General features: G+C 41.5%; 1 long non-coding RNA gene across 1 annotated transcript; it reads right to left on the bottom strand.

Moving 5' to 3' along the window:
• Window positions 1-535: 535 nt before the first annotated feature.
• On the bottom strand, window positions 536-21,922 carry LOC139357114 (uncharacterized). The gene is made up of 3 exons (XR_011609777.1): window positions 21,362-21,922; window positions 17,819-17,939; window positions 536-739 (listed from the first exon to the last, which is right to left on the bottom strand). It is a non-coding gene; the product is annotated as an uncharacterized lncRNA (long non-coding RNA).
• Window positions 21,923-21,958: the final 36 nt, after the last annotated feature.

Genomic DNA, 21,958 nt, shown 5'->3' with positions numbered 1-21,958 from the left:
TAATATTTTCATTCCCTTACTATCCCCTTCGTTAAGACCTCAATTACCTTGTGTCTACAGAGTTCCATTAGTTTCCTGCCTGGCTTCTCCAGTTTCTCACCATGTCTCCCTCCATCAAAACATAGTAAACAGATTCATACACATACACACACTTTTTTAAATGATTCCACACACATATACATATATACTAGAGTTTTTGTTCTAAAAAGTTTTTTCATCATATTATCTCTCTGCTCAAAGTCATTATTTCCATGATTTAAAACAAAAATCCCTTTTTTAGCTTGCAATTCAAGTGGTTTCACAGCTTGGCTCTTCCTAGTCTTTCCAGTTGTGACTGTTGTTATTCCTTTGTATCAACTGTTCTCATAATTTTGCTCTCAGAACTTCTCTGTTTGTAAGAATTACTGAGGCCCCCAAAGGGCTTTCTTTTATGTTGATTATATCTACTGATATTTACCATATTTGAAATTTAAACTGAGAAACATTGAAAAGATTGATTCATTTAAAAATAAGCGTATTACATATTATGAACACCATAGGTTTTATTTAAAAATAAATGTTTTCTAAATTAAACAAATTTCATGAAAAGAGCATCACTTTCACATTTGCAAATCTCTTTAATATCTGGCTTAATGAAATACAGCTGCATTCTCATATCTGCTTCTGCATTCAATATGTTGCAAATATGTTGTTTTGGTTCAAGTATATGAAGAAAATCTGGCATCTCACAGATAAGTAGCTGGAAGAGGGAGTGTAGTTTAAATCTTTTTGGTTAGCTACAGATATTTTTCTATGATACAACACTAAAATTCAAAAAATGGTAGTTTCTCAAAGGTTAGTTGCAATGAGGAATCTGTAACCGTATCAATGGTCTTTCCATGCTCTGTTACATTAAAATCCATTTGGCTATTTTGCACTCTGTGAGGATACTTTGCATATGATTTTGATCTTACAGACTCCCTGATGCGTCTCAGGCATCCCAGGGTTCCTCAGACTGCATTTCAAGAACCACTGCTCTATACGAACTCTCTGTACTTCTCGTTCTAAAATGTACCTGGGATTTTGTTTTTATTTAGGTATGGTGAGGTCAACAGGTCAGGCAGGAGACAATTGTGGCTGAAAAGATAATTTGTTATTCACAGCTCTCAAGAGAACGGGGCACTCCATTCCATGCAGAGCCACATGGGGAAGTCACCAGGGTCAGTTAGGTGGCAGAAGATGCAAGGAGGAGGCACGGACAAAAGCCTTTATTGTGGTTTTCATGGGAAAGAATGCGCAAGGCAGGATAAGGAGTTGGGCAGGATTAGGATTGCATAGCTTGAATAATTTTGGCGGGTTCTGGACTATAGAGGTGGTCTCTAGTTGTCCAGTACCTGGCCCTAGGGAGGCTGAGGTCAGGAGGACACTGCAGGAGTCTGATGAAAGGAGCTGGGGGTGTGGTTGGTTTGTATATCAAAGGCATTCTCAAAGCCAAGTTGTTTGCTATCTCCAGGAATTCGCTATCCCTGAGAGGGGCAGTCCCTCCCTGAATCCACAAAACCCCAATATGTCAAAGCCTCACAAAATATAGAAAATGAAAGACATGATTAATACACCCCTCAGGTTGGTTTAATTACTTTCCCATAATATACCAGATACATTTTTTTTTCACTTTTTAAAAAATTAAACTTTAAGTTCTGGGATACATGTGCAGAATGTGCAGGTTTGATACATAGGTACACATATCCCATGGTGGTTTGCTGCACCCATCAATCCATCATCTACATTAGGTATTTCTCCTAATGCTATCCCTTCCCTAGACCCCCACTCCACAACATACCCCAGTGTGTGATATTCCCCTCCCTGTGTCCACGTGTTCTCATTGTTCAATTCCCACTTATGAGTGAGAACATGTAGTGTTTGGTTTTCTGTTCCTGTGTTAGTTTGCTGAGAATGATGGTTTCCAGCTTCATCCATGTCCCTGCAAAGGACACAAACTCATCCTTTTTCGTGGCTGCATAGTATTTCATGGTGTCTGTGTGCCACATTTTCTTTATCCAGTCTATCATTGATGGGCATCTGGATTGGTTCCAAGTCTTTGCTATTGTGAACAGTGCTGCAATAAACATACATGTGCATGTGTCTTTATAGAATGATTTATAATCCTTTGGATATATACCCAGTAATGGGATCGCTGGGTCAAATGGTATTTCTGGCTCTAGATCCTTGAGGAATTGCCACACTGTCTTCCACAATGGTTGAACTAATTTACACTCCCATCAACAGTGTAAAAGTGTTCCTATTTCTCCACATCCTCTCCAGCATCTGTTGCTTCCTGACTTTTTAATGATGGACATTCTAACTGGCATGAGATGGTATCTCATTGTGGTTTTGATTTGCATTTCTCTAATGACCGGTGATGATGAGCTTTTTTTTTCCATATGTTTGTTGGCCACATAAATGTCTTCTCCTGAGAAGTATCTGTTCATATTCTTTGCCCACTTTTTGATGGGGTTGTTTTTTTCTTGCAAATTTGTTTAAGTTCTTTGTAGATTCTGGATATTAGCCCTTTGTCAGATGAATAGATTGCAAAAATTTTCTCCCATTCAGTACGTTGCCTGTTCACTCTGATGACAGTTTCTTTTGTTGTGCAAAAGCTCCTTAGTTTAATTAGATCCCATTTGTCAATTTTGGCTTTTGTTGCTATTGCTTTTGGTGTTTCAATCATGAAATCTTTGCCCATGTCTATGTCCTGAATGGTATTATCTAGGTTTTCTTCTAGGGTTTTTATGTTTTCAGGTCATATGTTTAAGTCCTTAATCCATCTTGAGTTAAGTTTTGTATAAGGTGTAAGGAAGGGGTCCAGTTTCAGTTTTCTGCATATGGCTAGCCAGTTTTCCCAACACCATCTATTAAATAGGGAATCCTTTCCCCATTGCTTGTTTTTGTAAAGTTTGTCTAAGATCAGATAATTGTAGATGTGTGGCATTGTTTCTGAGGCCTCTGTTCTGTTCCATTGGTTTATATATCTGTTTTGGTACCAGTACCATGCTGTTTTGGTTACTGTAGCCTTGTAGCATAGTTTGAGGTCAGGTAGTGTGATGCCTCTAGCTTTGGTCTTTTTGTTTAGGATTGTCTAGGCTATATGGGTTATTTTTTGGTTCCATATAAAATTTAAAGTATTTTTTTCTAATTCTGTGAAGAAAGTCAGTGGTAGTTTGATGAGGATAGCGTTGAATCTATAAATTACTTTGGGCAGTATGGCCATTTTTACAATATTGATCCTTCTTATCCATGAGCATGGAATATTTTTCCATTTACTTGCATCCTCTCTTATTTCCTTGAGCAGTGGTTTGTAGTTCTCCTTGAAAAGTTCCTTCACATCCCTTGTAAATTATATTCCTAGGCATTTTATTCTCTTTGTAGCAATTGTGAATCAGAGTTCACTCATGATTTGGCTCTCTCTGTTTGTCGATTATTGGTGTATAGGAATGCTTGTGATTTCTGCACATTGATTTTTTATCCTGAGACTGCTGAAGTTGCTTATCAGCTTAAGGAATTTTTGGGCTGAGACAATGGGGTTTTCTAAATATACAATCATGTCATCTGCAAACAGAGATAATTTAACTTCCTCTCTTCTTATTAGAATACCCTTTATTTCTTTCTCTCACCTGATTGCCCTGGCCAGAACTTACAATACTATATTGAATAGGAGTGGTGAGAGAGGGCATCCTTGTCTTGTGCTGGTTTTCATAGGGAAGGCTTCCAGCTTTTGCTCATTCAGTATGATATTGGCTGTGGGTTTATCATAAATAGCTCTTATTATTTTGAGATACGTTCCATCAATACCTAGTTTATTGAGAGTTTTTAGCATGAAGGAGTGTTGAATTTTGTCGAAGGCCTTTTCTGCATCTATTGAGATAATCATTTGGTTTTTGTCATTGGTTCTGTTTATGTGATGGATTACACTTATCAATTTGCGTATGTTGAACCAGACTTGCACCCCAGAGATGAAGTTGACTTGGTTGTGGTGGATAAGCTTTTTGATGTGCTGTTGGATTCAGTTTGCCAGTATTTTATTGAGGATTTTCGCATCGATGTTCATCAGGGATATTGGCCTGAAATTTTCTTTTTTTGTTGTGTCTTTGCCAGGTTTTGGTATCAGGATGATGCTGGCCTCGTAAAATGAGTTAGGGAGGAGTCACTCTTTTTCTGTTGTTTGGAACAGCTTCAGAAGGAATAGTAACAGCATCTCTTTGTACTTCTGGTAGATTCAGCTGTGAATCCGTCTGGTCCTGGGCTTTTTTGGCTGGTAGGCTGTTAATTACTGCCTCAATTTCAGAACTTGTTATTGATCTATTCAGGGATCCAACTTCTTCTTGGTTTAGTCTTGGGAGGGTGTATGTGTCCAGGAATTTATCCATTTCTTCTAGATTTTCTAGTTTATTTGGATAGAGGTGTTTATTCTCTGATGGTTGTATTTCTGTGGGAAAAGTGGTGATATCCCCTTTATCATTTTTTTATTGTGTCTATTTGATTCTTCTCCCTTTTCTTCTTTATTAGTCTGGCTAGTGGTCTATCTATTTTGTTGATCTTTAAAAAAAAAAACAGCTCCTGGATTCATTGATTTTTTTGAAGGTTTTTTTTTTTGTCTCTATCTCCTTCAGTTCTGCTCTGATCTTAGTTATTTCTTGTCTTCTGCTAGCTTTTGAATTTGTTTGCTCTTACTTCTCTAGTTCTTTTAATTGTGATGTTAGAGTGTCAATTTTAGATCTTTTCCGCTTTCTCCTGTGGGCATTTAGTGCTATAAATTTCCCTCTAAACACTGCTTTAGCTGTGTCCTCGAGATTCTGGTATGTTGTGTCTTTGTTCTCATTGGTTTCAAAGAACTGATTTCTGCCTTCACTTCGTTATGTACCCAGTAGTCATTCAAGAGCAGGTTGTTCAGTTTCCATGTAGTTGTGTCGTTTTGAGTGAGTTTCTTAATCCTGAGTTCTGATTTGATTGTGCTGTGGCCTGAGAGACTGTTACGATTTTAGTTCTGCATTTGCTGAGTAGTGTTTTACTTCCAATCATGTGGTCAATTTTAGAGTAAGTGTGATGTGGTGCTGAGAAGAATGTATATTCTGTTGATTTGGGGTGGAGAGTTCTGTAGATGTCTATTAGGTCCGCTTGGTCCAGAGCTGAGTTCAAGTTCTGAATATCTTTGTTAATTTTCTGTCTCATTTGTCTGTCTAATATTGACAGTGGGGTGTTAAAGTCTCCCATTATTATTGTGTGGGAGTCTAAGTCTCTTTGTAGGTCTCTAATAACTCAATTTATGAATCTGGGTGCTCCTGTACTGGGTGCATATATATTTAGGATAGTTAGCTCTTCTTGTGTTGATCCGTTTATCATTATATAATGCCCTTCTTTGTCTTTTTTGATCTTTGTTGGTTTAAGGTCTGTTTTATCAGAGACTAGGATTGTAACCCCTGCTTTTTTTTTTTGCTTTCCATTTGCTTGGTAAATTTTCCTCCATCCTTTATTTTGAGCCTATGTATGTCTCTGCACATGAGACAGCTCTCCTGAATACAGCACACCAGTTGGTCTTGACTCTATCTAGTTTGCCAGTCAGTGTCTTTTAATTGGGGCAGTAAGCCCGTTTACATTTAAGGTTAATATTGTTATGTGTGAATTTGATCCTGTCATTATGATACTAGCTGGTTATTTTGCCCATTAGTTGATGCAGTTTCTTCATCCACCAAAGTGCTGATGGTCTTTACAATTTGGTATGTTTTTGTAGTGGCTGGTACCAGTTTTTCCTTTCCATATTTAGTGCTTCCTTCAGGAGTTCTTGTAAGGCTGGCCTGGTGGTGACAAAATCTCTCAGCATTTGCTTGTCTATAAAGGATTTTATTTCTCCTTCACTTATGAAGCTTAGTCTGGCTGGATATGAAATTCTGGGTTGAAAATTCTTTTCTTTAAGAATGTTGAGGCTGGGTGTGGTGGCTCACGCCTGTAATCCCAGCACTTTGGGAGGCTGAGGCAGGTGGATCACGAGGTCAGGAGCTCGAGACCAGCCTGGCCAATATGGTGAAACCCCGTCTCTACTAAAAATAGAAAAATTAGCCAGGCAGGGTGTTGCGTGCCTATAGTCCCAGCTACTCGGGAGGCTGAGGCAGAAGAATTGCTTGAACCCAGGAGATGGAGGTTCATTGAGCTGAGATTACGCCACTGCACTACAGCCTGGGTGACAGGGTGAGGCTCTGTCTCAAAAAAAAAAAAAAAAAAAATGTTGAATATTGGCCCCCACTCTCTTCTGACTTGAGGGTTTCTGCAAAGAGATCCACTGTTAGTTTGACGGCTTCCCTTTGTGGGTAACCCGACCTTTCTCTCTGGCTGCCCTTAACATTTCTTCCTCCATTTCAACCTTGGTGAATCTGATGATCATGTGTCTTGGGGTTGCTCTTCTCGAGGAGCATCTTTGTGGTGTCCTCTGTATTTCCTGAATTTGAATGCTGGCCTGTCTTGCTAGGTTGGGGAAGTTCCCCTGGATAATATCCTGAAGAGTGTTTTCCAACTTGGTTCCTTCCATTCTCCCCGTCACATAGGTTAGGCCTTTTCACATAGTCCCATATTTCTTGGAGGCTTTGTTCATTCCTTTTCATTCTTTTTTTTCTAATCTTGTCTTCACGCTTTATTTCACTAAGTTGATCTTATACCAGATATATTTTGAACCCCTTCCTTTTATTAACTCTGTTAATCCCCATATTTGTTTTACTTCTTTGAACTCTTCTCATTCATCAAAGACTGAGCTCAAAGCTCCTCTCTACTTTGAAGCTTTCCCTGACTAATAATTTGGTATTTAATCATACAAGGTTTTGCAACACCAGTTGAATTATTGTTCTGTGTTATTTCCCTTTCCATTGGTATAAACACTGTCTCTCCAACTATGGTGTCCATTTCTTGAGATCTGCAACCTCATTCTATACCGTTTGATGTTATTATCTTCCAGAGTGTCTGTCTTTACTCTCTATGTGTACAAACCTGCAGCATCCCTCCAGAAAAAGCCTCTAGTTTCTTGCCCTGTCTTGTCTCATACCAGTTTGCCAGCCTGCTCTTTATCTCCTTGCTCTTGACTTGTTGACCAGTCTTCTTTCTGTAGTCTTTCCTCTGGACTAGACAGATGCCTACTTTGCTTCTTTGGTGCTGCCCTTGCCTCTACTTCTCAGCAAGAGTCTACACTTGTTCCTCAGATCATATTTGCTACTGGCTCCTGCACATCTCCTGAGATCTTTCCTCAACTTTCCTTTGAGTTGTGGGAAGGGTAAAACAGACACAAGGCTCTGATTATTGTAGACCTTGTATACATGTCTGTAAAATTATAGCTTCAAAGTCCTTTGAGTCATACTGTTTTCAGTGATTTGAAATCTTTTTTTTTTTTTTTTTTTTTTTTGAGATGGAGTCTCACTCTGTCGCCAAGGCTGGAGTGCAGTGGCCGGATCTCAGCTCACTGCAAGCTCCGCCTCCCGGGTTCACACCATTCTCCTGCCTCAGCCTCCCGAGTAGCTGGGATTACAGGCGCCCGCCACCTCACCTGGCTAGTTTTTTTGTATTTTGTAGTAGAGACGGGGTTTCACTGTGTTAGCCAGGATGGTCTTAATCTCCTGACCTCATGATCCGCCCGTCTCGGCCTCCCAAAGTGCTGAGATTACAGGCTTGAGCCACCGCGCCCGGCCTGAAATCATTTATACTTGATTGTGTTGCTTAAAAAATCAGGCCGGGCACACACCTGTAATCCCAAGACTTTGGGAGGCCAAGGCAGGAGGATCACTTGAGCCTAGGAGTTCCAAGACCAGCCTGAGCAACATAGTAAGAACCTATCTCCACAAAAATAAATAAAATAAGAAAGTTTAAAATTAATTGACCAGCCATGGTAGCACATGCCAGTAGTCCGAGATACACAGGAAGCTGAGGTGGGAGTACTGCTTGAGCCCGGGAGGTTGAGGCTGCAGTGACCCATGATCACGTGACTGCACTCCAGTCCTGGTGACAGAGCAAGAGCCTGTCTCAAAAAAAAAAAAAAAAAAAAAAAAATTAAATGCTCTAAAGAGCCTCTTCTGTGTTCCCCCCTCTTTGCATGTCTTTTTTTTTTTTTTTTTTTTGAGGCGGAGTCTCGCTCTGTCGCCCAGGCTGGAGTGCAGTGGCGCGATCTCGGCTCACTGCAAGCTCCGCCTCCCGGGTTCCCGCCATTCTCCTGCCTCAGCCTCCCGAGTAGCTGGGACTACAGGCGCCGCCACCACACTCGGCTAATTTTTTTGTATTTTTAGTGGAGACGGGGTTTCATTGTGTTAGCCAGGATGGTCTCGATCTCCTGACCTCGTGATCCGCCCGTCTCGGCCTCCCAAAGTGCTGGGATTACAGGCTTGAGCCACCGCGCCCGGCCTCATGTCTTAAGAACATTAAGATAATTTGTGAAAAATATCTAAGCACTTTGTTTTCATTGTCTTGCATGCCATGCAAATCTTTGCATAAAAAACCTAAAAAGCCATCTCAGGGTTGTTTGATTTGGCTAAATGAGTGGTATTGGAAAGACTATTATGAAACAGATATTAATACCTCATGCCGTCATAACTAATAAATACCAACTACAGATTATGTTGCAGTACTTTAAAACTATCCTTTTCTTAGCTCTGGCCCAATATCACAGCCTGATTTGTACTATAGTTAGATTAGATGTAGTCAAAAGGCATTTTTAAAAAGGCATTTGGGAACTAGCTAAAGCAGAGATATATTTTTCATTTGTCTTGTTTGTTTGCTTTGTTCTGTTTTGTTTTTGAGACAGTCTTGCTCTGACAACCAGGTTGGAGTGCAGTGGCATGATCTTGGCTCACTACAACCTCCTGGGTTCAAGTGATTCTTATGCTTCAGCCACCCCAGTAGATGGGACTACAGGCGCATACCACCCTACCTGGCTAATTTTTACATTTTTAGTAGAGACGGGTTTTCACCATGTTGGCCAGGCTGGTCTTAAACTCCTGGCCTCAAATGATCCTCCCATCTCAGCCTCCCAAAGTGCTGGGATTACAGGTGTCAGCCATTGTGCAGGGCCTATTTTTCTTTTTTTAAGCCTCCAGATACCTTTATGACTACAAAAATCATGAACATTTTATTTTCTAACTGAAGCCAGAACAGGGAATACACGTGTTGAGTATTTGTGTGGTAAAGTCATTCATTTGTTACACTTAGAGTTTCATTTTGCCATTTCTCTAACCAGGGATAGGCCTGGATTCTACTAAGGTGCTAATGAATTTACAAAGCAATGGCTGTTCTCATTTTGAGTAAGTGGAATAAGGAAGATGGAATATGGAATCTTATGACTGAAAGTTAGTCCTAATATAGCAATTTTGTTGTGTATTAAGATTCGCATACAGGATATTTAGATGAATACGGCAATGCACTTAATTCCATGTGACATCTGCTTTCAGCATCTAAGGTTTGGCTCTACCATAGACCATGGGGATGCTTTGTTGAAAAACACTGTCCTCTATTTTTTCCTAACAACTCATTATGTATATATCATCTATACATTGATCTTAATATTCTTTGAAATTAGCTGGATGCAGTGGCTCACACCTGTAATCCCAACACTTTGGGAGGTTAAGGCAGGAGGACTGCTTGAGCCCAGGAGTTTCAGATAAGCCTGGACAACATAGTGAGATGTTGTCTTCACCAAAAAATTTAAAAACTGCCTATTTAGTATATAAGCCATTTTAAAAGAAGCTTTAGGCCAGGCGTGGTGGCTCACACACCTGTAATCCCAGCACACTGGGAGGCTGAGGTGGGCAGATCATGAGGTCAGGAGTTCAAGACTAGCCTGGCTGATATGGCAAAACCCTGTCTTTACTAAAAATACAAAAATTAGCCGGACATGGTGGCACATGCCTGCAATTCCAGTTACTCCAAAGGCTGAGGCAGGAGAATCACTTGAACTTGGGAGGTGGAGGTTGCAGTGAGCTGAGATCGTACCACTGCACTCCAGCCTGGGCGACAGAGCAAGACTCCATCTCAAAAAAAAAAAAAAAAGAGGTAAATGTTAGGATAACTATATTTTACTACTCTATAGCATATATTGCCTTAAAATGATGTTTTAAATTTCCACTTATGTTGTGCAATTTGGATTATACCTGTCTTTAGTGCACCACCAAGATAACTGCTTTTCTCTGCACATGTGCAGATATTAAGTTCTTGTCAGAGTAGACATAATAAAATTTGCTGAATGACCAGCACACATGAAATTAAGTAGAAATAAATACCTACCTTTACATTAAACTATAAAGGAGACAATTTATTATATTATCATAATAAAGATTAAGTGAGTATTAATTTTTAAGATAGCACATCCTGGTTCATTGACATTCACTGGCAAAATGAATTATTCAACGTATGAATTTTTATTAAACACTGAATGTAGAATATATAACAATTTTGCATATATAATATACAATAATTGGCTTATTATAATGGCATATTACTGACATGACCTTATAAGGCAATGCTTTTATTTTTGGCCAAATTAGGATCCTGAAATTTGTTTCAATGTTTGCCTCTGTTTTGTACTTCTAGGCCGTTCAGTTGATTCTGGGAGTGAAGCACTGTTGCCACCTACTGTGCAGAGTGTGGTAATGATGATGACAAAGGAAAATGAACAAAGAGTAATAACAGAGTTTCAAATAAATTATGAAGTAAAAATTCAGCAGATCCATCCATACAAGTTATAGTACTCTTGAACTGAATTGCCAGTAAAAATAGTTACTGCATTGAATGAACCAGGTCCACTAGGAGTCCTGTGAAGTCAGGCCTTTGGAGCTGTGGGAAATCTTTTTTTTTTTTTTGGTAGGGATCTTACTATGTAGCCCAGGCTAGGCTCAAACTCTTGGGTTCAGGTGATCCTCCCCTGTAGCTGAGACTACAAGAAAGCACCACAATGCCTGGCTAATGGGCTTTTAACATAGCCTTCCTTGAAGTTTTTTGGTTTGGGATTTTTTTTTTTTTTTTTGAGACAGGGTCTTGCTGTGTCATCCACACTGCAGTGCAGTTGCATGATCACAGTTCACTGCAGACTTGACCTCCTGCAAGTGATTCTCCCACCTCAGCCTCCAGAATAGCTAGGACTACAGGTATAGGCTACCATGCCTAGCGGAAGGTTTTTGGGCTTTTTAAAACAATACATGTGTACACACAATTTCCTGAATTTGTACATTTTTTTCCTTCAAATTTCACCTAACCAATCAATTTTATTATCATTTCTGCTTATGTTTTACTTTCTCATATTACCTTTTTTATAAGCTGATTTCCAAAATGACATTTTTCTAGATGGTCCACAACATCAAATTCATTGGGCTAACTACCCTCAACTAGGCACTAAAATATAATTTCCAATGGGTACAAAGCAAAATACCATTACTCTACACTCGGCCTCCACACGGAATTCCCCTTATTCCTATGTATTCTCTTCCATTAACTACTCTTATAAATCATTTTCTCCTCACCTGAATATGAGTCATTGAGGGCAGTTATTATGTTATTTTCATGCCTCCCCTCTCATCAATCCTTGCCCCTACTGCTAGTATTTTGGACATGGTAGGTACCCAATATTTACTACATAAAGTGTGAAAAGTATAATGCCTCTGAAAAAATGATCTTATTCATCATGCAAGAGTGAGAGAGAGAGCCAACTTCTAGAGAATGGTAGCGGGAATTGGAAGGCAAGAAGAATGGATTAGAGAAGTAAAGGACAGGTAATCAATCAAACATGGGGTTATTCAGTGTGTTTTAGTCAGGTTTGGCTGCTATAACAAAGTACCATAGACTGGGTGTCTTATAAATAACAGCAACTTATTTCTCACAGTTCTGGAGGCTGGAAGTCGCAGATTGCTGTGTCAGCCTGGTCAGGTTCTAGAGAGGACTCTCTTTTGATTGCAAACTGCTGACTTCTCATTGTGTCCTAACATGAAGTAAAGAGAGCAAGAGAGGTTTCTGGCCTCTTCTTATAAGGGCACTAATTCTATTCATGAGGATTCCACTCTCGTGACCTAATTACCTCCCCCAAATCCCACTTTCAAATACTATCTTATTGGGAATTGTATTTCAACATATGAATGTTGGGGAGATACAAATCAGTATTCTAAGTAATGGGCTAATTGCTTTTGAAAGGGAGGACACAGAATGAAAAGCCACAAAGATTGTGCTCTTGGGAAGTTCCAACAATCACACAAGATAGGTTAGAAGAATATTAAGTGCTAACCAGTGCAGTGTTGACCCATGTTCAATAAAAGTTTCAGCGGCCGGGCGCAGTGGCTCACGCCTGTAATCCCAGCACTTTGGGAGGCCAAGGCGGGCGGATCACGAGGTCAGAAGATCGAGACCATCCTGGCTAACACGGTGAAACCCCGTCTCTACTAAAAATACAAAAAATTAGCCAGGCACGGTGGCGGGCGCCTCTAAGTCCCAGCTACTCGGAGGCTGAGGCAGGAGAATGGCGGGAACCCGGGAGGCAGAGCTTGCAGCGAGCCAAGATCACCACTGCACTCCAGCCTGGGCGACAGAGCGAGACTCTTCCACTTCAAAAAAAAAAAAAAAGTTTCAGAAATGTGAAAAACATGTAGATTGGGATCAACCGAGGAATACTTCTGGAGAAGAGGGGCTGTTGAATGGATTCTTAAATTTCCAGATGTGAAAAATGAGAAGAGATAAAAGATGAAGATAGGTGAAAGAAGAAAGCATGCATTTTTGGAAAGTGAAATATCATAAAGCATAATAACAGAGATGGAAAACACTCCTATTTCTCCTTCAACTGATTTTCAAGTACGGTATAGAGCACTCTATTACACCAGCTACTAGGCAGCCACATGTGGGTATTTGCATTTAAAATGAAATAAAATTAAAAATTCAGTTCCTCAGTTGCACTAGTTACGTTTCAAGTGATCAACAGTCACATGTGCCTATTGGTATTTGTATTGAGCAATGCAAATACAAAACATACCCGGCTGGGCACGGTGGCTCATGCCTGTAATCCCAGCACTTTGAGAGGCTGAGGCGGGTGGATAACAAGGCCAAGAGAGCGAGACCATCCTGGCCAACCTGGTGAAACCCCATCTCTACTAAAAATACAAAAAATTAGCTGGGCGTGGTGGTGGGCGCCTGTAGTGCCAGCTGCTCCGGAGGCCGAGGCAGGAGAATGGCGTGAACCCGGGAGGCAGAGGTTTCAGTGAGCCGAGATCACGCCACTGCACTCCAGCCTGGCAGCAGAGTGAGATTCCTTCTCAAAACAAAAACAAAAACAAAAAACACATCCATCATCGCAAAAAACTTCTATTGTACTATAGTGAGTGCTACTGAGTATTTACTATATAAAAAGCTCTCGTAACCCCATTTAATCTTCACAGCAATCTTATAAAGTATATAGTAGCCAGGTGTGGTGGCTCATGCCTGTAATCCCAGCACTTTGGGAGGTCAAGGTGGGCAGACTGCTTGAGCCCAGGAATGCAACACCAGATGGACAACATAGTGAGACCCCATCTCTACAAAAAATACAAAAATTAGCCAGGCATGGTGGCGTGTGCCTATAGTCCCAGCTACTTGGGGGTCTGAGGTGGGGGATCATTTAAGCCCCGGAGGTCAAAGCTGCAGTGAGCTGAGATCACACCACTGCACTCCAGCCTTGGTGACAGAATGAGACTGTCTCAAAATATAAACAAATAAAGTATTTTTAAATTTAATATATTTTATGTATATTAAATGTTTTATTTATATTTTGAGAGTCTGTCTCAAAATACAAAATAAATAAATAAATAATAAAGTATATAGTTAAAGGGCCAGGTGCGGTGGCTCATGCCTGTAATTCCAGCATTTTAGAAGGCTGAGGCAGGCGGATCACCCGAGGTCAGGAGTTCAAGACCAGCCTGGCCAACATGGTGAAACCCTGTCTCTACTAAAAATACAAAAAGTTAGCTGGGCGTGGTGGCAGGTGCCCATAATCCCAGCTACTCAGGAGGCTGAGGCAGGAGAATTGCTTGAACCCGGGAGGCAGAGGTTGCAGTGAGCTGAGATCTCTGTCTCAAAAAAAAAAAAAAAAAAAAAAAAAGAAAAGAAAGAAAACTGAAGTCCCTAAAACTTAAGTATTTGTTCAAAGTTACATAGTCAGTAGCAGAGCCGTGATTTGAAATTTTATGTGACTCCAAAAACTGATGGTTTAAGCTATAGAAAATAAGCCTGTTAGATAGGGAAAAATAAGTCATTTACCAGAGACAGTGACACCCCAGCTTGACCTTTTTATGGCAGGCAAAATCCACTAGATTCTCAAGGGAGAGAATAAAATCACAAAAGTGGTATTTCAGGATATTAAGTAGACTGCTATGTGCAGGGGTAGGCTGGCCCACATGATTTCTTTTGACGACTAGAAAAAAAAAGCCTCCCTCTCTAGGAAGGATGTAGCCTTATGGGCATTTAACTTAGTTAATAGAGTATAAAGTAGACTCCAGCCTCTTCTCAGCCCCAACGTTGGGCACTCTGTTTCAAAAGGAAGCAATTGGAAGGCATGGAGGAAATGGAAGCCTGTGCTATAATGGAGGCAATGCCAAAAGAAAGAGAAAAAACAGCAAAAACAAAATTTGAAAAAGGAAATCTAAAAAATTAAAAATTTAAAAATTTAATTAAAAATTTTAAAAAATGGGAAAATCAGAGCAAAGTCAGAGTTTATTCCAAGGTTTCCAGTATGCTGGTCTAAAACACTGTGGCACTTATAATAGAAAAGAGATAGAAAGGGCTCGGTGTGATAGTGCATGCCTGCAGTCCTAGCACTTTGGGGAGGCCAAGTGGGGGCAGATCACTTGAGCCTAGGAGCTCAAGACCAGCCTGGCCAACATGGTGAAACCCTGTCTTTACTAAAAATACAAAAATTAGCTGGGCGTGGTGGCACAAGCCTGTAGTCCCAGCTACTTGGGAGGCTGAGGCAGGAGGATCACTTAAGCCAGGGAGGCAGAGGTTGCAGTGAGCCAAGATTGCACCACTGCACTCCAGCCTGAGTAACAGAGCAAGACTCCGTCTCAACACACACACACACACACACACACACACACAAGCTGGGGATGGTGATGCATGCCTGTAGTGCCAGCTACTCAGGAGGCTGAGCTAGAAGGATCTCTTAAACTTGGGAGGTTGAGGTTGCGGCGAGCTGAGATTGTGCCACACTGCACTCCAGCCTGGGTGACAATGTGACATCCCGTGTTAAAAAAAAAGAGAGAGAGAGAGAGAGAGAGAAAAAAGGGAGCTGATTCCTGGGTTCTAATCAGGCATGGAAGCTTATAAGTCACCACTCCTATCCACACAAGGAAAACAACTGAACAAAGTAAAAATCAACAACTCTTCTTGGATCCACCAGAGTGTAAGATACAATAAATCTTTCTGAGTTTCTCTTCAAAGGGTTTAGCCTGTTAACTTCCTTATCCTTTGTTCTCAAACTCAACTTTCTTGTTCTTCCTTGCCCCTAGTTACCATAAACAGCCTACCCACTTCCCATCAGCTCTAATCAATAACTCACATCTGTTCCCTTGTTACCTGTACCAATTGTTCCCCCGAAACTGCACATTCCACATGCTCCACCTCTGTACCTCACCTCCCCGTCCCCTTCTATATTTAGGAAAATATGTATAAGTAGCCAATCGGGTCAGCTCAGATTGTACAGTCCAACCCCAGCCCATGGAAGAGTGACACAGAGATAGGGACTGCGTTAAGGACAAACCCCCCTGGTCTCCTTTGTTCTCTGTGCTCTTGTGATCTTGATTGACCCAAGTGGCACCCTTCTGCAGAAGTAAATTGCCTTGCCAAGAGAATTAAACTTTTGCCTGAGTGCTGGTTTTACTTCACGGCACCAAGCATTTATTCCTGGAGCATTTTATACCCAATAGAGAGTTAAGGTCACAGGGCAAATTACTGCCCTCAAAATTGGAGAGGCAGACAGATAGATACAGAGGATCACAACTTATTGGAGCAGAAACGTCCTTGGGGACCAGTGGCTGGGGTGGAAAACCTGAACTGCCATTGACAAATTGCTGGAGGCTCAGGGTGGACAAGTCTGAGAGTTAGAAACTCCAGCGGGGCCTAGTTATTGAAGGGTCCCTACACTTTTGTGAGTTTTACCTCCAGGAATTCAATCTGGTTCACAGTAAGAGAAATCACTGTGTGTTTCTGGAAGGGGGAGAGGAAAAGAAATTATTTTGAATTATCCCACAGAATTATGTTCTTAAGGAGCATCCTCAAGAGAAACTATTTGACCCAAGCCTAACCAATTAGGGTTTTACCAGAGCTTAACGTAGCTGGTGGAAGGGAAATTCTCAACTCCAGCTTCCCCTAAGCCTTCTTGTCTCACTGAAACTGGAGACTGCAGATGGGGAGGTAGGTAAGGGGAGAGGAGCAGAAAGCACCTGTGTTTTTGTTGTTGTGGTGGCGGTTGTTTTGTTTTAGATAGGGTTTCACTCTGTCACTCAGGCTGGAGTGTGTAGGTGGTGCGATCACGGCTCACTAGGGAGCCCTCATCTCCCAGGCTCAAGTGATCAACACACCTCAGCTTCCCAACTAGCTGGGACTGCAGGTATGCACCACCATATCCAGCCTTTTTTTTTTTTTCTTTTTTTAAATTTATTGTAGAGACAGGGTCTTGCTATGTTGCCCGGGCTGGTCTTCAACTTTTGGGCTCAAGTTATCCTCCCACCTCAGCCTCCCAAAGTGCTGAGATAATAGGCATGAGCCACCATGCATGGCCAGAAAGCACTTGTGAAGTTCATAGCAGAGGCACAGGCTCACTAAAGAATTGAGACCTACTCTCAGACCTTATTTAAGTCTCAGGAACCCAAAGACAACAGAGGAGACAAAAACAGGGAAATCAGCCTTTGACACTTAATGCTATAGCAAGCAGTAAACACAGCCTAATCCCTAGCCAGATAAACATAAAACCTGATACTAAGGCCTGTTTACTTTAGTTCCTTTTACCCAGTAAATGTTGTCCAGCTTTCACCAAAAAGACAACACTTAATGAAAGACAAAAAACACGGTTTGAAAAGACAGAGCAAACATCAGAATCAGAATCAGGTATGGCAAGAATGTTACTATAATATGGATAATAGAATTATTATACAAAGAATTTATATTAACTGTGATTGATATGTTAAGGGCTGTAATGGAAAAAAGTAGACATTATGCAAGAACAGATGGGTAGTGTAAGTAGAATGATAGAAACTCTAAGAAAGAATCAAAAGGAAATGCTAGAGATAAAAAACACTAACGGAAAGGAAAAATGTCTTTGATGGGCGCCATCAATAAACTTCAGAGACAAAGAAGCTGAGTTTGAAGGAATATAAATAGAAACTTCTAAAATTGGGGGGGGGGAACGTCTAAAACTGAAATGCAAAGAGAAAAAAAGAAAAAATCAGATATCCAAAAATGGCAGGAGAATTACAAAAGATGTAATATATACATAACAAATACCAGAGGGAGAAGAAAAGAAGAAAATTTGAAGCAATAATGACTGAGAATTTCCCCAAATTAATGATGGATAAAAAACCACAGATCCAGGAGCTCAGAGTACACTAAGCAGTGTAAATACCAAAAAATCTGCACCTAACCATAATCATGAGACAGAAAATCTTGAAAGAAGCAAAAAGGAGAAAAAAAACACATTTTGCCTACAGAGGAGTAAGGATAAGAATTACGTTAGACTTCTCTTCAGAAATTGGGCAAGCAAGAGGAGAGAAAAGTGAAATCTTTGAGGTATTGAAAGAAAAAAAAAAAAACCACTTACCTAGAATTCTGTATCCAGTGAAATTATCTTTCAATAGTGAGGGAGAAAGACTTTCTCAGGCAAACAAAATTTGAGGGAATTTGTCACCAGTACATTTGCCTTGCAAGGAATGTTAAAAATCCTTGAGAGAGAAGGAAAATGATGCAGGTCAGAAACTTGGATCAACATTTTAAAAACGAAGAGCATTAGAGAAGGAATCAATGAAGGTAAACAGCCTGGGCAACATAGTGAGACCCTGTCTCTACAAAAAAAAAAAAAGAGCTAGGGTCAGTGGTGCATACCTATAGTCCCAACTACTTTGGAGGCTGAGGCAGGAGCTTGAGCTCAGGAGTTTGAGGCTGCAATGAGGTATAACTGCCACTGCACTCCAGCCCAGGTGACAGAGAGAGAGACCTTGCCTCAAAAAAAAAAAAAAGGGAGGCCGAGACGGGCGGATCACGAGGTCGGGAGATTGAGACCATCCTGGCTAACATGGTGAAACCCCGTCTCTACTAAAAAATACAAAAAACTAGCTGGGCGAGGTGGCGGGCGCCTGTGGTCCCAGCTACTGGGGAGGCTGAGGCAGGAGAATGGCGTAAACCCGGGAGGCGGAGCTTGCAGTGAGCTGAGATCCGGCCACTGCACTCCAGCCTGGGCGACAGAGCGAGACTCCGTCTCAAAAAAAAAAAAAAAAAAAAAAAAAAAAAAAAAGATAAATAAAGATGAATAAGGTGAATAAAACATTTTCTTTTTCTTCTTCTTTTTCTCTTTTTCTCTCTCTCTCTTTTTTTTTTTTTTTTTTTTTTTGCTTCTTTTTGAGACAGGGTCTCCCTCTGTCATCCAGGCTGGGGTGCAGTGACATGATCACGGATCACTGCGCCTTGACTGCCCTAGCTCAAGCAATCCTTCTGCCTCATCCTCCAAAGTAGCTGGTGCTACAGGTGCATGCCACCAAGCCTCCAGGTTTTTTGTTTGTTTGTAAAGTGTGTTTCAAATTCTTTGCACACCAGAATTTGTGGGCTGCCACTAAAATATTTTTTAATTGCCCAATTACTTCCTAAGATGAAGCAACAGTGAACAATTTTTATATTCTCTTGTTTCTAACACACGGTCTGGCTCCTGGTGACTATTAAAAATGTTAGTTACAAAAGACTAAAAAAAAACTTTGTTAATTAGAGGAACTCACTGAGGAACTGAATATATACCTAGAAAAAAAAAATACCTATAGATCCTTGAGTATACTCGCCTTTAAAGAGGAGGAATTAAAAGAGTCTTTTTAAAACATGAATGTGACCAGGAGCGGTGGCTCACGCCTGTAATCCCAGCACTCTGGGAGGCCAAGGCGGATAGATCACTTTGAGGTCAGGAGTTTGAGATCAGCCTGGACAACATGGTGAAAACCCATCCCTACTAAAAATAGAAAAATTAGACAAGACATGGTGGCCTGCACCTGTAGTCCCGGCTACATGGGAAGCTGAGCCAGGAGAATTGCTTGAACTTGGGAGGTAGAGGCTACATTGAGCCGAGATTGCGCCACTGTGCTCCAGGCTGAGCGACAGAGCAAGAACATGTCTCAAAAAAATAATAATAACAAATAAAAATAAAAATGAATGCTTTCCAAAGGCAAATCCTCAGCTTTCTGCTCTTTTTAAAAAATTATTTCATTTTATTTTTTTGACAGGGTCTCACTCTTTCACCCAGGCTGCAGTGCAGTGGCACAATCATAGCTCACTGTATCCTTGAAATCCTGGGCTCAGGTGATCGTCCCACCTCAGCCTCCCAAGTAGCTGCGCGTGCACAACCACACCTGGTTAGTTTTTGTATTTTTTGTACAGATGGGATTTTGCCATGTTGTGCAGACTGGTCTGGAACTCCTGGGCTCAAGCAATTCATCCAACTCAGCCTCCCAAAGTGCTGGGATTACAGGTATGAAACACCTTGCCTGGCTTGTTTTTTTTTTTTTTCCAATTGTGACTGGGGTCTTGCTATGTTGTCCAGGCTGGTTTCCAACTCCTGGGCTCAAAGCGATCCTCCTGCCTCAGTCTCCCAAGTAGTTGGGATTACAGGCGTGTGCCACCACACCTGACAGTCTCCTGCTCTTAATACAAGCTTCTCCACAATATTTCCTCTTATGGTTTCAAGCATAATAGCCTCTTAAACTGTTCTGACTGGGTCTGCGTTTTTATATATGTCATGCACACTGATGTCAGACTATATTCTGAAAACTCTTTTTAAAAATATACCATTCTGCGGCCAGGCGTGGTGGCTCACGCCTGTAATCCCAGCACTTTGGGAGGCCGACGCAGGCAGATCACGAGGTCAGGAGATCGAGACCATTCTGACTAACATGGTGAAACCCCATTTCTACTAAAAATACAAAAACAAAAGTAGCCGGGCGTGGTGGTGGTCGCCTGTAATCCCAGCTACTCAGGAGGCTGAGGCGGGAGAATGGCGTGAACCCAGGAGGCGGAGCTTGCAGTGAGCCAAAATCTCACCACTGCACTCCAGCCTTGGTGACAGAGCGAGACTCCATCTCAAAAAAAAAAAAATTATACTATTTTGCTACTCAATATCCTTAAATAATTATTGAGTGCCTTAAAATAAAAATTTCCCAGCTTGCCCTTTAAAATTCTTCTCAATCTGTTTCCTCTTATCCCTAGTTAGCCTTGTTTTCCATTCCAACACTAAGTCTTAGACAAAAATTCTTTATCTGCCCAAAAAATCTCCAACTTTTTTTTTTTTTTTTTGAGACAGTCTTGCTGTGTTGCCCAGGCTTGAGCGCAGTTGCCTGATCTTGGCTCACTGTAACCTCCGCCTCCTGGGCTCAAGCGATTCTCGTGCCTCAGCCTCCCAAGAAGTTGGCATTACAGGCCTGCGCCATCATGCCTGGCTAATTTTTGTATTTTTAATAGAGATGGGTTTTCGCCATGTTAGCCAGGCTGCTCTTGAACTCCTGGCCTCAAGCAATCTGCCCGCCTTGACCTCCCAAAGTGCTGGGATTACAGGCATGAGCCACCATGCCCAGCCTCCCAATTTATCTTGAACATCCTAGGTTCAACATTCTATGAAAAACAGCCCCTTCACCTACACAATTCCTTCTCATTTGTGCCCCTAACTTTATAAAATGCAACCACCTTTCTGAATGTGTATGAGCTCTCTCTTTATAGCATCAGGTCTTTATACTGGAGATTGTAAAATGGTTTTGATTAATCCATTATTTAAAATGTTGGAGTAATTCTCAACATTTAAAAATCGTTAAAAAATTGCAAACTCTAGTAGGACCCACATTTCAACAAATGGCTGAAATTTGCCAATAGTTGACATCTTTAGATATGCACTGTTCGGTTAGAAAGTTACAGCTTCATTCGAAAAGTATTGAGCACCTATTACTTGGGACACTGTTTTAGACGCTGGGGATACAGTAGTGACCAAAACTCATCGGGGAGTTTATAATCTAATGAGGAGGAGAGAGACAGGCAACATAATCATTACTACAGTTTTCTAAGAGGAGCAGAGAATATGTGGGTGGGAAGGGTGCTTGGGCTTTTGCATTCATTTAAATACCTGCCTTGATCCTATAGGAATTTGAGTTTATGACTTGTACTACTATCCGAATCGCCATACACCATCATGTACGTTATGCACTGCCCCTATAAAATTCTCTAAGGCAGGGAGTGTGCCTCCTTCGACTTTGGATTCCCGGGGTCCAGCAGTGTTTTTATGGGGGGACACGATGGAAAGCGAAAAGTTAGGCGTAGTTACTTCGACCACCGCTGTCCCGGGTGGTTATTCCGACGGGGTTTGGATTGGGCGCCCAGGGAGGGTGCAACACAGTAAGTGTTCGAGAGCAGTCAGGTCTTTCGCAGAATCTCAAAGCCACCTCTGCGCCGGCGGCTCCGTTTCTAGGGAAACAGGACTGTAACGCGTACGCATCGTGGCTCCTCGTTCTCTAGCTACGAGTCCTGCCGCTCTGGAACCAACTAAATTAGCGACAAGAACAAGGCCCTCAGAGCCGGCGTCCAACGCGAAAAACCACAGGCAACCGCGCCCCCTGCCGCGCCGCCGCCGGCACTGCAGCTTCCGGGGTCGTCGAGTTCCAGGCGGGACTACTTCCGGCTCCGAAGGTCCCCGGCTCCGTGGCTCGCCGGGGTCCTAGCGCTG

The sequence above is a fragment of the Macaca nemestrina genome, chromosome 11, assembly GCF_043159975.1.
Source record: "Macaca nemestrina isolate mMacNem1 chromosome 11, mMacNem.hap1, whole genome shotgun sequence".
Taxonomy (NCBI): Eukaryota; Metazoa; Chordata; class Mammalia; order Primates; family Cercopithecidae; genus Macaca; species Macaca nemestrina.
Note: the sequence above shows the minus strand (reverse complement) of the source record. Positions and strands in the feature narration are given on the sequence as shown.